This window comes from Anopheles merus, chromosome 2R (genome assembly GCF_017562075.2).
Source record: "Anopheles merus strain MAF chromosome 2R, AmerM5.1, whole genome shotgun sequence".
Lineage (NCBI taxonomy): Eukaryota > Metazoa > Arthropoda > Insecta > Diptera > Culicidae > Anopheles > Anopheles merus.
Genome location: NC_054082.1, coordinates 9447044 through 9463456, shown reverse-complemented (window position 1 = coordinate 9463456; position 16413 = coordinate 9447044). Strand labels below are relative to the sequence as shown.

Genomic DNA, 16413 nt, shown 5'->3' with positions numbered 1-16413 from the left:
CAAGGTTGTTTTTAGCACCAGTAGTAGAGTGCTTCTGTCCTGGCGATGGTCAGAATTATAACACAATCCCCTATTCCGTCGGGAGAAATGTGTGGAACTAACTACAGATATCTGATACTCCGAGGGTGACTTTCAACCGCACTGAAAATGTGCCGGCGGTAAGCTTTACTTGGGTTTCCCAGTTAACACACTCTCGGCACAGTGAGATCCACGCTGGGATGGGCTTGTAGTGTGTTGCTGTGTAGTGTTGTCCGTGTATATGCTACAAAAAGTCAAACCAGTCAATGTAGTTAATGTGCACAATTTTGCATTCAAATGCAGAGCGGAGAGGAACGATGATACGTGGGAGTGCGGTCGGCGTGGGAAAGAGATACAACCACTTCCTCAATCACGTGCAGGTGTGCTGCTGACATCCGGGGATGGCAAGGCATCTCCCCTATTCCGTCCCATTCTCAAACGCAACAGAAATGTAGCTCGGCTCGTACATTCCAGGTTGGAGACGTTTACTTTCCATCGCTAGCGGTACGAAAACGCCATGAGCGACCAGTGTGTGGTGCTGGCGAAGAAAATGTTCCTCCCATACGCTCCGCACACATCAGCAGAAAACGAATACAAATGCAGCCGACGGTGTTTGGTGTAAGTTTGTACAGGGAGCACACACGTACGTCTGCTATCTGGGACAGGAGTATTATCGATTAGTTCGTCATCTACGAGTGCATAACCTAGAAACCTGAGCGAGAATTCTGCCGTGTGACTCGATACAATTCTTCGCTACGATCCAAAAGGACAGCTCACTACTGACGCCTTTCTTTTGGGAATTATGTTGGAAATGCTTTTATACGACAAATATTTTAAAACGCGAGAGATTATAAAATTTCACTGATAGGTTTTTATGTTGACCAAATGACAAAAGCATTTACGCACACGGCATAATTAATCAACAACAGCTCCGATACATTTGATTTACTCGTCAAAGTTCATGTACAAAAGGCCAATAAACCGCCGCCAACTTCTAGCCAGACAAAGTAATAAAAAACCCCCCTGAAAATACTCGAGACATTGAACAACCATGATGGAGTGCGGACTAATTTGAAAATTACTTTCCTCAAAATACCACTACGCGCTACCGATCTTGCTCGTCGATGGATCAAACAAAAAAGGTCCTATCACAAAAAACGGACCAATCAAACCATAAGATGCCGTTGAAAAGGCACATCGCACGAAGCGAATCCCGCAACCAGCGATACAGGGAATTTCCCATCCCCAAAGGATCCAGTCCTGTGAAAAATGATGGGAAAGCATCTAAACAACCAAAGCCAAACATGCCAAGAGATGCTGTTACGAAAAAAAATAGGAAAACGAAGTTTTAATTAACATTTCACTGATCCGTTCGTTTCTAGGGCTGTCCCCTTTCCGTTCTGTTTTTGTCTCAGCTTTTTTGTTTTTCTTTCTTTGATAGCCGAGTTTTGATCGCACAATGTTGATGAAGACTTATATTCATATCATATGAATGACACTATCGCTATATTCCAAATATTCTAAAATCCATTCACGATAGCGCCTGTGGAAAGCGCATATAAATGTTTGTTTATTGACTGGTCAATACAAACATGATATGACATGAAATGAGTTTACTTAAATAGTTTTAAAAAAACACTTTTTATCTAACTACAACAATTCAGCGCTTCAACAATTGTCAAACGTCCTACATATACATCTCTCGAATACGATGCGTGCTATTGAATTTGAAAGCTCAAAAGCGAATCATTTGCACTGCGCCTTTCAACAGAAAGCTCTCAGCAAATTGCGCACAGATTTCACTGTACATTGCACTACGCAGTTGCAAACATCACGGTAGCTGTGTGCCTATTGTATGCACATACTTGTCCCGCTCCATCTACCAACTTCTTGCTCATATATGACCTTTCACCCGACATTTACTTCTCGATATAAAGGACGTTGCAGAAGCAAAGAAAGGGATCGTTTGATGTTTTCTAGCACCGAAACACAATATACCAACGAGCAAATCAAACGCTTCCAAAGCTTCAAAACGATCCAAGCATGCAACGGACGCAGATCGACGTCTTTTCCTTTAAGGTTTGGATTTTATTTTTTTCAATTACGCAGATTTCTCGATGCCACTCTCTCTCTCTCACTTCCAAATTGTGGTTTGTCTTCGGAAGCCATAACCGAACGAAAGCATCAACCTTTCCAAAAGCTAATTGGAAGCGGTGCAGCACTTCATACGCTTCGATAGATTCAATCATATTGTGTTTGCAATTCGTTTCGTTCAATCGTTCAATCGTTCCCCTGGGACGTATAAATTTACAAAAAAACATCGCTCAAACGCATGCCAGATACGCACAGGTACAGGTCAAACAGGAGTCATGACACGATACAACCGACACGTGTAAAGACATGCCCTTTTATGGTAATATTTCTTCTTCGGGTCTTCTACTATTGTTTTAGATTATAAATTCCCGTAATAAGCTGCTTTTTTGTAGCGTAAGTCTATGCTAAATCTGTGAAATCCCAGATACCGCTGAAAGGCACCTAAGTATCAACACTAATACCCAGTACAATGCAAACAATGCTAGCAAAACCTGCACCCACAGCTCCCATTGTGAGATAAAGGTAAAATAGCTTTTATTTGCTTTTCTGCTGGCGTTTTTACATAAATAACTAATTTCGAACCACACCGCGGTCGTGCTACTGACTGGTGGTCACGTTAACCTTTTCGTTTGCCTTTCACTGTCCCTTCGGCAGAGCATTTTTTGTATGTGCTACCGCCCATACAGCAAACCGTTCTATTAATAATAACCATTTCATAATTGTTTCTCTCTGCAAATTGGTATTTCGTGCCGGTATCCCACAACAGCGCGACCCATCGTGCATTCAAAACCGGTACCCAGTTTTATGTACAATTTAATTAAAAAGCTTCTCGCCGCTGCCACTATTATACCGGCACGTATTTACAGCCAGGCGAACTATGACGCAGGTGCAGAAACTCCCGAAACTTCCCTGCCAGCAGCACATCTAAACAAGAAAGTATTTCCTTCATTGTACAGGGTTACCTTTAGATGTAACTGGAGCTCTCGGTGAAAAGGCATAGACATACAAGAATACAAACACGCATCTCAGCGAAAGGAAATTCCCAGTCAACCACCCGGATGTGGCTACCTGAGCAGAGTTATTCCAGAAGAGGTGCAAAATTCCGTATGTAAAACATTTTAAACAAACATGTTGCCCTGTTTCAGCTGCCACCAGAATAAGGTTGTTTTTCGCACCTCTTCGTTGAGGACGGCAGGTGCAATCCAACGGTGCACCGAAATGGTTTGCATCTTTGGTAATGATGTACAGCTGTATCCGCACAAAAAAAAACACGCGGTTCCAATGGAGACGCCAGGTTGTTCGTGATTATTAAAACCAACGTTTCCTCTAACCTTCACCGTGCAATTCCCGATGGACAAAATACAAAAAAGGTCAACAATTCAATGGTTTCAAACGCTGATCTACGCATGTGAAACATCAATTGCACAGGAAGTTATTATTACATAGGATATGCCAGAAAACAAATAACTTCTGCAAAATATAAATAGAATACACAAAAATCGTAATTATGATAACTACTGCTTTAAGCTCTGGTTAAGGATCAGAAAAAAGCACGTATTTTGGACGTCAGGAAAGCCTATTTATCTTCTCCCTTCCAGGCTGCTGGTTCCTCTCACTCCATAATTGATCGAAGAGCACACTTCATAATCCATTTAATTGCTACCATCAAAGAAAACTTTTCGCACAGCACGCCTGATGTACTGGAAAAGCGTCGACCCTTTTGCGAAATTGGAAAAAGCTCAATTTTGAGAAAGAAAAAAAAAAACCTATCCCAAACACTAATTGAGCTTGCCCTCCGAAAGGGAACTCCACTGGGTCCTTTCCGGGAAGGAAAAAGCCAAATCACCCATGGGTAGCTCATAACCCATTCGAAAGCTGAACGGTGAACAGTAAACTTTACCTCATGTCGAACCGGTCGTTGGTTTGCATAGTTCAAACATTTTCGCACTGGTAGAAGTTTAGCTTAAAAAAAACCAACAATAACAAAACAACAAATAAACAGCCCACCCGAGTGCGCGAGCATTCATCTTTTCAAGGTTCTTGGTGCTGGTAAGGGACCCACCAGTTACCAACTTATTCCGAGTCGGCGGAATATGGCGTAGGAGACGGCGCAGGAAGTGCAGGATAAACTTTTCTCATAAATCCCTTCAACCGAGCACAACCTAAACTTCCCTACAAACGACCCACATTTCTCGAGCGAGCATTTCTCCATTACCATTTTGCAGATTTACCCCCGTTTGCCAACGATAAGGGGGGAGGGGGAGGCAGCGATGGTAAGATGGTTTACCCACTTTTGCCCTGCTTGCGTCACAGACGCGTTAATGCACCGCGTTCCGATTGCCTGTCGCCTAAATCAGATAATCGGCAAACGGAAAGGCCGCGTGTGGGCTGTGTACGGAGAAAGATGGAGAAGGAAGGATGGGTTGATAATACAAGACCGCGCACAAAGATCCCCTCTCGAAGGATTTCCCAAGTATGTTTGGCTGCGGGGTGTGTGTGTGTGTGTGTCTAAGAATGGCCGAGAGAAACTACTTTCAGCAAGGGTTCAAATCTGCTTCACGCAACCGACCGTACCACCAAATAAATGAGACTACATTAGCGGAAGTTTATCGGAAATTCATCGCACTGATGAACTACACGCTCAAGAAGAAATTTTATTTACGACCTTCAATGGTTTCCTTTGTTTTAACAATCATGGAGCTATAGTCCGGCATGGTACCACCATCATGACGGAAACATATTGTATTGAGAAACTTTTTGCAGCAGATGGCGGACTGCTAAGGCGTTAATTTGTTCACTTTGGATTGTATTTACAACATGATGCTTGTGTCAGTACAGCAATTAATTTGCTATCCAAGACAGCGTTAGCGGACTGTAGATTAAATGCTCCTTTGAAACGGAACATAGCGAATTTTGTAGCTCATAATACGGAAAAAGAAGGTTACATAATGAGCAAGGCTATTCAAAGTCGGCACCGTAAAATCGTTACTGAATGTTTCAACCAAATTACTTCCTTTCAAACCCGCCTTCAAATATACGCGATATGTTCTTCGTCTTTCCTATGTCAACCGTTATTCAGTTAAACCATTACTTGGCCATTGTTTTCCTATCATCATCACAACCAAACCATAGTAATAAAGTGCTCCACATCGCGAACCAATACGCCATAATGAAAATTCAAATTAAGTTTTCAAATTTACTACACACCGCACGGTGTACATGCAATTCACATTCATCACGATGTTTGACAAACTCCTGACATGTATGCCTACATCCGTCAAATTGTAAAATGATTTGAATAAACATCTCCTTCTCATGCCGTTCCGTAAGGCTGTCATAACTCAACAACTGGAGCGAAAGTATCTTTCGACGCAAAGGTACAAGCGGATCGAATGCAGCTAAAAGCGGAAAGAAATTGATGAATAAAATTGATTACAACTTGTTCTTGATCTTGACATCCTTCCATCACTCACTCGCACACTCACTCACTCACTCTGCTGCGGTTTTGCGAGGGAAAAGCAAACAGCTCCAGTTTGTACGGGGGCTGTGGTGGACAAGGAGGCATGGCTTGTTTGCACTTTCACAGCTAACGCCAAATCTTGCGAACAAGCGCGAGCAAGCGAAAGTTGCCATGTGAATTCAACATGATCCCGAGCAGCGTAGAAAATTTTACGAACAAATTCGTTCGTAATTCACGCCACTGACAAATACAGCGATGTTGCTTGAAAGTCTGAAAAAGAGAGCGAGACCGTGAGAGAACGAGATTGAGAGAGACAGAGCAGGTCAGGATTCACGCATGAAAGGATAGTGTTGGGTGATATTTTACCACCCTTCCCTAAGTCAACAACAAGAGTTCAGCCGACGTGCCAGTGATAGCGCACCACCCACACATCACTAGGAAAGTAAATCGTAAAATTCGTTCAAACTCATCCAAACACGTAACAGCACAGTGATGGAAAAGCTTGGCAAAGCGAAACTTCTTGCTACGCGTTAGTCGGCGTGCTTTTTTGTACACTGATTCAATTCAAAAATGGACAGACGAGTGATCGAAATGTTAACAGAAATTTACTATACTACATTTTGCTACATATGCAGCATGAATCTTTGGAACAGTCGCTAGATAGTTTTTGTTCGCATATAATAGAGGAATTTAGCTCTCATCTGTTTCTTGAAACCATTTTCTTTTAATAATTACTGTGTTAATTTATTCCTCCGCAGTGTGTGTTTGTTGTTTTCTATCTTAAGCATCGTAACTGTTATTGCAAAACTACAACTAAGATTTTGCAACATTTTTTTTCTTTCCACCTGTTTCCACACCATCGACAGGGCAATACAAACTTGACACGATGGCTCAATCGCCATCGTAGTAGTACCACGCATGGCATGATCAAACAATCCCACCTGCAATTCCAACGCCCTTTATAGTGTGTTCTGGTATGGGCGAAGCTTGGCCTGGCTGCACAAGGCATCCGAATAAAAAGGAGCAAAGCAAAAACTCACCAACTCGCATGTCGCACAATGATGGACGGTAGAGTAAACATTCCTTCCCCTAGCTGGCAGCTGTTTCAATATTACCTTCCCAACGCTAACTACATTCCTCGTCCAACAAAAACACCTCCTCCACAACACGCGATCGTGTAAAGTTTGCTGAAGACCGAGGTCTATCAGTAATGGACTGCTTGCATTGGAAGGGTTACCACCACCAGAGCACGTTTGTTCATAACAATGCCGGGGGTGAGTCTTTCGATCACGGTCAAAGTTTTATAAATTAACCTCCCTTCCGTACTGAACGGATTCGGTGCCGTGTGAATACAGCACTCCTCACTATTATGAGTCCCACAAACAAACACACACATGGTCCCAATGCATTCCCACGAAAGAAAAACCCAACGCCTCGGTAGCGTTGAACAATTAATTTATCAACTGCCTGCCACAGACACTTCACATCATGAAGCTGTACGACGCCGCTCTGGCAAACGGACACGATCGATACGGTGGCTAGCAAGTATTTGTTTTTCCACCGGTGTCCGCCCCTGTTGCGAGATGTTACAATAAACAGTACAGTAACGCAAACAATTATCTCGAACAGCAAGCTGCGCGAGAGACCGAAAGATGATTGCACAAGAGCAATGAAATAAAATAATTGCACACCACACACGCGCCGTGCCATCCATTCACGTGCTGCTGAAGTGTTGCATTGGAGGTAAGCGTTCGATGATGGAGTGTTGCTCAACTGTCAACTCGAACGATAGTGGGGATAGTGGAACACGACCACTGTTTGAAGTTGCCTCTGACGTATAAATTAGAAGAATTGTTGATTTGTTTGAGCCATGCCGGACGCCGTACCTTTACCACTCAAGGGCAAACATACTGTGTAGTGCGTAGTCACGGAAGCATTGTTATAAACTGCGTAATGTTAGCGGAATATCTTTTACATGTCCTCACATAGATAATATATTAAGTTTGATACATTTAAAACTATGAATAAAATAACACATACACCAGCCGCATCTTCCAAGCGGTTTCATCTCAATCTCACGCAACCAGGCAATACGCCTTGTAACGTACTTCTACTTGTAACAAACAACCTCATATCAGTCCTCATCAGTCCTCAGCAGCTGCTGTAAAGGGGCGCACCCGTGCGTAATAAACGTCTTACAAGCGGATATCTGCTGCTCATAAATTCCGTTCGATCCATAATTTTCCGCTCCACAAGCAGGGGATTAATATAAGCCCAGTGGGTAGGGAGTACGCAATCGTCGGTTAACCGCGTCTTCAAACACTATACACTCTGCACTCGTTGCAAGTGGCTCTTCCAAACCACGGCAACCGCACCGAGAAGAAGTAATTGCTACGGCTCTCGTCCTGAGCCCCAAGCCGATGGCGGATTATAGCTCCTTCAAAGTCAAACCGCAAGGCTGTACGCCGTTTCAACAGCGTGCAGCAGCCCGCTATCGCATTCTTCCGCAGATAATTGAAGTGAAATTAGAATGAATTTAATTACCTGACAGCACGGCTCGCCAAACATCCGCTCGATTAATAGCTGAAACGATATGGCAGGATAAGACAGAAATATCAGTTTACTGGTTTGCTAACACAAGGAAGCAACGAGAGTACAGTTCATATAGCGTCATCGACAACGGTAGACACAAATACCAGATCATAGACACCGAAGAAGAATATCATTTACCCATCATCCAGGTTTAGTGATCATCCCTAATCTGACGTGAAGTAAATCAAGTTCCGAATCATCTCCTCAAATAACTTTATAAATCAGTTTGTAAGTTCTCACCAATGTGTGCTTTCTGCATAATCCCTTACAACCGGATGATTGTTTTTAGGACCCTCTTTTCGAGCGCCAAATGTAAACCACCTTTATGTCTGTCATTTTAAGTACGGTAAGCGGTAACGCTAACGGATGGTTGATTGCTTTCGATCGCAGTGTGCGAACGTAATGCCGTACTATCCGATTCCGAACCAACCCATTCTACCACCACTGTCACACTTCCGGCAATAAATATTATCGACAGCCAGCATTAGCCTTGATGTGCACCAGCCTCAAAAACAGGAACTGAAACAAACGACACAAAAATAATACAAACAGGGCCCCGATGACCCCGTTTCCATCGACTGGTGGGGACTGGTGGTTGATTAAAATAATGCCACCTTGTAGTGAAGGCTATAAAACACTATAATAAACCACCTTGCAGACACGTGTAGTGTACGCACGAAGGCCCCACCCAAACGCATCGTTGTGTTCTGGATCATTCCACTTGATGGCGGAGTTTGAAGTGTTTGTATATGGCGGTCATTTGAGAGAGTATGCCTGAAGTGAGACGGGTGTAACTATTGCCTTTAGCTAGAGTGGCCTGGTTCCAGAACTGTGTACGTAAAATGCGTCAAGGTAAGATACAGAAGGCATCGATCATGGGCCATAAGTTTTGAACATAGACACCCGCGTAGTAGCACCTGACTGCTTTGTACTTTAGTCGTGAAAATAATTAATTTTCATTCCGATGCGTGCTTATGATCCGATTCAGAAACGGTGGTCTGTGCGAACGTGCACTAGTGCCGGTCAATTGTATATGTTTCTAAAATACCTTGGAAGTTCGCTCGACTTGATTAATGAACATTTGACAGTAGCATGGATACATTTGGCTTATCATGTTCCGTTTCCAGATGTACTACTTTGAAGCCACATGGTGCCTACTCGGTACAGAACTTAGCAACACTGCTGTCATATAAAATGCAGTGAAAACATTGAGTGAATTCAGCGTAATATGTTCAACTGGTCGAGCATTACAACCCTGATACGTCGAATATTTCTACAGCATCATAACATAACAGCTCCATCGCCGCATGTACGCTACAGCGCAGTATTTCACCACTGATTAAAATATCAGAACAGTGTGAACTGAACTGGTACGAATCGTACGAGGTGAAGATCTCCATCCGAACCATAACAGATGACTAACGACCACAAAATCATGAATACGCGCAACCCCTTATTAAATCGCCGTAAAAAAGGACCCACAGTTGAGATTATTTTACACAAAAGATTTCCACATAAAATACCAAAAGGAATGTTGCGAGTCGTGGTCGTAACAAAAACTTGCAGTCAACGTGGAAGAGTGCACTGCATTCGCGACCCGAAAGACGCGACGCTGCTTTGCGCGGGGGTAAAAACGAGCATCCAAAACGAGCCGAGTGAACAATCCGTGCGCTATTTAACCATAAAACAGGCACCGAAATGAGACGTAAACCAACTGGAAACAAGAGCAAAACAAGAAGAAGCAGAATAGAAGATCTCATCTGTATCGTAGCTGAATGGTGTGGTACATTTGGTACAAAAACCTTTGGAGCATTCTGTTTGTGCCCCGGGTTTTGCACAAGCGGAACCTAACAAGCCCGCAACGCTTGAGGAATTTCCAGCGATCCGTAACTGTGGTGACTTAATTTTCGAGTTTTTAGAATCCAAAACCGTGCGCTTTGTAATGGTAACAAAAGAGAAGAAGTTTGGCGGGTGGGTTAAAAAGGGTGGTAATAGAGAAAACGTGCCATCATACAGCGTTCTACAGCGATTGTGATCTATTCAGGTTCACATATTTGGAGTTTTTTATGTTACTTTGCTTACATTTACATACCGACTGGTTGCATTCACTACCGAACGGTATTCTCATGATAAAATATTTCCAAGAATCTGATCCCCTCAAGTTGCGACATAAAAGAAGCCTTCCAGCAACAACTCATCTGTGTACGGTAACGCAAACAACATTTAAGATAGTTGAGAACACTTTTTTATCTATTGATACATCATCACATCATCCAGCATTGTTCATTGATATTATTACCCCCACTATCATTTAACTCGCCCTACCTGGATCATGATTCGTTCACCTTTTCCTATTCATTACAATTTCTCATCCTGACGAACCCCAGGTGAAACCATCAATCAATCATGCAAGCGATACGATCGACAGTAAACCCCGTACCAGGACGAGGACGGCAAAGGCAAAGCTAACAGAACAATGGCGAATGGCCTGAAAGCGGATATATCCACCTTTTATAGGTGCTTCGCTAAAAGCCATCCCCGAGCGGTCAACGATGGACGAAGTCGTACGGCGGCGCCAGTGTAAATATTTTCCTAGCCAGTCAGATTCCAAACAAACTAATACTACCAATCACGCGGAGGTAAACGTTATTTAATGAGACACGTTACGATTCTTCGTCAGTAAACATGTAACCTCCTACGGATGGGATGTCGTTGCACGTTAGTTTGGTGGGTATTACTTTTATCAAGCCGTATTGAAATATTTTTTTTTATTTATTCCCCACATACCAATACGAAAGCCACGTAGAAACGGAGATATCACATTATTTGTCTTTCCTTCAACTTCTACTTCATTTTGTCTTATTCACACGACAAGACATCTTAGTGGCGTTTTTTGTCATGCTGATACTTCTGAATTTCTAACCGAAACTCGAACAAATTCTAGTTTACCGCTGACCAGTTATTTTCTTATTCGCGTTGACTATATCGCTAGAGGCGCAAGTCTAGCAGGATCTTCTCTTACTTAATATTTCTTTAGATAACGACACGTACTGAACTTCCTTAAAACTAACCAACAGCACACTGTGTACTACGATGGATTTAACGAAACAAACAACAAAGGTAACGCTGTATTTCTGCACGCACAGGTGCGTCGAATTTGACAGCTGAACTGTGCTACAACTGTTATATGTTTTGTATAGAGACTTCAAGTCTAGCGAAACTGTTATAAAGGAGGTGTAGGTCTTGGATTATATTAGAACTATTAGATAATTATTCTTGAAATGTTTGCATAAGAATAACTTCCATTTATCGTAACACCCAAGGGTTAATAGAACTGCTTCCAAGATCCAACAAATAAGAATGGGAAAGAATGATTGACAGATCAGTAGGACACGTATCAAGAACATCTTTCCAATGTTGTGATGTCTGTTGTCTTCCAACCTTTTACCCAAGGACGAGATAATCAGAAAGAGGATGCGAAAGAGGGAGCGGAAGAAGAAGAAAAAAGAGAGGTCTGACTGTTAAACTTTCTCGCACCAACCAGAAAAGAGAGAGAGAGAAAAAAACAATGCCTCAAGCTGAAGTTCCTTCTTCCCACTTCGGGGTAAAACTTTTGCCCTGTATTCCTGCGTCAACCGAAATCCGTCAACGAGCGGGGAATGGAAACCTCCTCGCATTCACCCAGCCACCACCGTTCAGCCCCGGTCTGGGTGGTGAAGTAACACCGTACAAAGGAAAAGTTCAAATTGTGTTCCGTCTAACGTCAAGCTTTCACCATAGGGCGCGCACGTCATGTGCTGTAGATGAAGCGTCGTTACTTTACGCGAACAAAAAACTTTCATCAACCCCCCCCCCCCCCTGCTCCTCGCGTACTTTAAACCGAAACACACAAAAGATTACGAAAGGAAATGAAGCAACAAATATGCAACAACGGACGGGGTGCAAGCGAGTGGGGAAATATCGAAGGAAAGACAAAAACACAAATATCATTAAAGTTACACCTCACATACCCATGGCGACAGCCAAGGAGGTAGGCAGCTGGCGCAAAGGACACCAACGGCAAGACGCGCTACCTTTCCAACCATTCTCGGTCACAGCACACTGCCGTCCCCTTCCCTTGCTTCCCCTGGGACGGATCACAATTTCCGTTTTGCCACCATCTAAGCATGGTGCTGTTGTGTGCGCCTGAAGCCTGATCCAAACACGATCGAGCTGCCGTATCCACGACTATACTCACGGGAGGGGCAGGGGCTTGTCATAACATTTACTCTGAGCACTGAGCACTGAGGCTGTCAGAGCAGGGGAACATTGAAACGAACCTTGCGGCCGTGGCGGGTTTGGCAACAGGGCCGGGAAATGTTATAAAATTTACAAAAATCACCAAACCCAACCACCACCACCCATTAAACCGACCGCACCGACCCAGCTTTAGGCCAACATTACATTGTGGTCACATCAAACCGACGACGCCAAATGTGAGCATGTATGTGTGTGTGTGTGGGGGGGTTTTTTTCACTCTTCTTTTGTTTCTCATTTCGGTTACCCGGTGTCACAATCTTGGCTAAGCGCTGTCGGTTTTAATAATGCGACTAATCCATCCACTGTCACCACACAGCAGGATGCTGGAACAGGACGAACACTGGGAGATACGAGAGAGAGAGGATTTGTGTTATCCTTGGTATATGCAAGCACGCACGACTCGTTTCGTAGAATAACAACATCAAACGAAACGGGGTTCCAGTAATTATAAAATATTGTATTGCATTAATTTCTTTTTGTGTTTTCAAGCGATGCGCGCCACACTGCCGTGGTGGAATGGGGAAAACATGGAAAAAATGGGATTATTGTGAATGTGAAAAGCAATCAAACGAGAGCTACTTTTTATTACATTGAAACAGTTCAATTGAGAACGAAAGATGTACCAAAGTTCGATTAAAATCGTTATCATAATGCAATCGGTAAAGGTTGAATTGAAATGATATTTTGCAATTTATGTACATCAAATTCACTACTACACTTTGTAACGTTGTACACGATCTTCAAACAAGCGAAGCAAAGATCACAGAAATCTTAAAGCAACCAAATTCGCAACAAAGTAATATAAAAGCAAAACCCCCAACTAAACTGCCCCCAAAACTATAGAAACGCCAGAACACACACACACACACACACCAATTAAGAACCATTTCAAAAGCTTCACCATCGTAACTACGAAACCATTTGCTGGAGCGAGTAAGCTGCTACCGCTGCACAGCGCTCTTTTGCGAACGCATAACATTGCAATTAAACATCCGTCAACCGAAAGTGCACACTTGCTCGTTTTTTGCTGTTTTTGCTCGTTCATCCTTTGTCCATTGGAAACTCAATTTCACCACCGAAAAAGAGAGGAAGGGGAAGTCCGCCTTCAACCCACTTTCCACGCTGTTATTACCTTTCATCGAAACTTTCCACTTTACACTGCACACCACCTAAAAGCATATGCCTTTGTCCCTAGCCGTCCTCATGTCCTTCAGCCCCCATTTTGGTGCACAAGTTTTTTTCCCTCTCTCTCTCTCACTCTCTCTTTCTCTCTCGGTCTTTTGCTACTGTTTTGGGATATAGTGGTGGACAAAAAGGGGTGCTGTGTTTTACTACTTTTAACGCTACTATCAAAAATGGAGTGAAAAATGGTTCGCCGCTTTATGCAGGCTGGAAATGAGACAAACTTTGTATGTGAATGGAGTGAACGTTTTCGATGGGGGAAAAATGAGAAAACCACTTTTTGTAGTTGACGTGTAATTTTCCAAATCCGCTACATTGCTGTGACTATCGGACATCAGTGTTAGATTATGCTGTAAGTAATATCTGTACAATGGTATGGAAAAAGCACACTATTTAAAAGTAAACTTTAGTGAAACATGGAAAAATGTGTCCGTTCCCATGTGCGTGTTGTTTGGAGCAATAATTGCTATATTCTACTTAGTTTCTCTTCAAAATGTGTTTCAACGGAAGCCTCGAAGGGTTTATCCTAACGGCAGAAACCATTCGTACTGCTGCTTCACGTCCACCTACCCACGAAAACATCATCCAATATTATCCAATAATCTCTCGACACAGTTCGCTGGAGTATCCTGGACCCAACTGACAAACACATTTCATTTGAATTAGAAATTAATTATTTAAAATATCGCTGAAACTTTCTCCAGCCCAGCTTCCCCGTGTCCACAGCCCCATGTTGCCTAGCCGCAACGGGGAACATCAGTTTGCTACACTTCCCACGATCTCCCACGCGACGGTGTGATAAAGTGACTGAAGCGCAACTTTACATGCAGCATCCACCTACGGTCGATACGACCGACGAACGCTCGTAAACGTCAGCCGGAATGGGGGGAGGGCGGCTTAACCGACCGAATCGGGGTGAAACACTACCCTCCCCGAGCGGAAATACACACTATTCGGGAAAAGTTCTTACCTCGGCCGAGCTTTTATAATTTAATTATACCCTCCCGGGATCGGCCAAGCATGGTCCCAGGTGGGGTGGTATCCTTGGAAAGTTGTGGTTCATCGGTTATTAGCAGCGGTGGGCGCCCTATTTTTCCGTACGTACGGGCCAGGATTATGCTTCGTAATTTGAGGACAGTTTTAAAGCGAACCAAGGACCTTGTGAATGGCGCCAGCACTCATGATGAACTTGAACTTTACAGCAACCACAGCGCTACTCCAGCAGCTTCGTTATCTTGACATTTTAAAGTGGATAGATGAGGATGAGCCACAGCGCAGGTAATTAGCAACAGCGCCCTGTTCCCCCGGGCGAGAAAATGCTCTCCACAAAATGCTGAACTGTTTGCCGAAGCTTCAGCTTCACGGCGGTTTGAGGCCACTCTGTAATGCCTTATTTAAATCACTTAAGTTGCGGTTGAATTGCTGTCAAAACATAGCAGGCAGAGCCCGGTACCAAACACCGGGCTGCTCCATCTTAATTTATACGGATGCGGATGGAGCTTGTGATCAGTAGAAGAAGTTGATAGGGAATGAATAGTTTGGTGAAATTAACTCCTTGCAGGGGGGTTAAATTTGTGCCAATCAAACTTCATACTTATTAAACCATAACTGTGCGAAGGATGAGAAATGAGTTAATTTTAACAAGCAAATATAAAATGCGGATGCTGTTTCCCGTTCTGCTCACAATAGCCAAGGCTACAAAACAAGCTGTTTTATTGTTTCAACACAAAACAAAAAGCAATACACATAAAAATAGTACAAATGATAACAGTGCCGTGCAGCCCCCGGGTAAGCCCACTTTTAAGCCCGGACGTCATTCGCCATCAACGCTGTGCTGCGTCCGCTTGTTCCACCGAGTGTAATCCCAAAGTCACAAACAGAGCGGCATTGGGAAGTGAAAATCCATAAAACCAACAAACGAGTGGTGCGGCTGGAAGGAGCAACAAAAAAGCCCCAAGCCAGCAGGAAAATCCAATCGGACTGGACCACCGCACGCTCAACAGCGCCAAAGTGCAGCATGGGCAGTCCTCACTTACTATATTCATTTTTTATCATTTTTTTCCATTTATGCCCCGTACTGTTCCCTTTATTTTATACTTTTATGCCCCGTACTGTCACTACAAATAGACACACCGGACACTGTCGGTCGGCTGCACTAAGTGTGTAGGCTCGGAAAGCACAGCTGACAAAAAGTGAACAGCACACAGATTATGACCGTACGTACACATAAAGCTAACAGTACGCCTGACACACTTCACTGTCGTAGTGACGGACACGCCGGAATGCAGCACAATCCGAAAACATCGCAGCAGTCTCTAACAGCAGCACGGCAATGTTGATGTTGATTGAACGATTGCAAGATGGCGCGTGCCGTTGTGCCACTTTTCATCCCGCCCTGGCTCTTGACCAACTTCACCAACATACCCACCACCACTCGGTGAGATTGGAGCAGCCCAACAACGGAGCACCCAATCACATATGTAAATAAAAGCGGCCCGTTCCTCTTGCCTACCCGGCCCGGTTCGCTCCTTTCCATGTCCACGGTTTTGCAACTCCTCCACAGCTTCCCACACTTAAGTGCAGTGTCAATAACAACCGTCGGGCGATAAATCCTGCTGAGATGGTTAAGCATCTCACGGGAAGGAGGGTTCGTAGGTCCAGGCTGTGCAAAACCACCCACTGAGCTGGATGGTCGTCCAGCAGCAAGCTCCTGCTGCTTTTCCTTTCGATGCGATTCCTCAGCGTCCCTGGATTTGCCTCATTATAGT

At 43.7% G+C, this 16413-nt stretch overlaps 1 protein-coding gene across 14 annotated transcripts in view; it reads right to left on the bottom strand.

Annotated features, from left to right (window-relative positions):
• The window catches only part of LOC121590819 (high affinity cGMP-specific 3',5'-cyclic phosphodiesterase 9A), a 122591-nt gene that overhangs the window by 61857 nt on the left and 44321 nt on the right, over positions 1–16413 (bottom strand). For 13 of the 14 annotated variants that reach the window (XM_041910841.1, XM_041910842.1, XM_041910840.1 and 10 more), the window contains one exon: positions 8117–8155. The gene's annotated coding sequence lies outside the window, so the exon portion shown is untranslated. Of the gene's footprint in view, positions 1–8116; positions 8156–10951; positions 11263–16413 lie in introns of those variants that run through there. The other variant, XM_041910851.1, reaches the window with a different exon arrangement.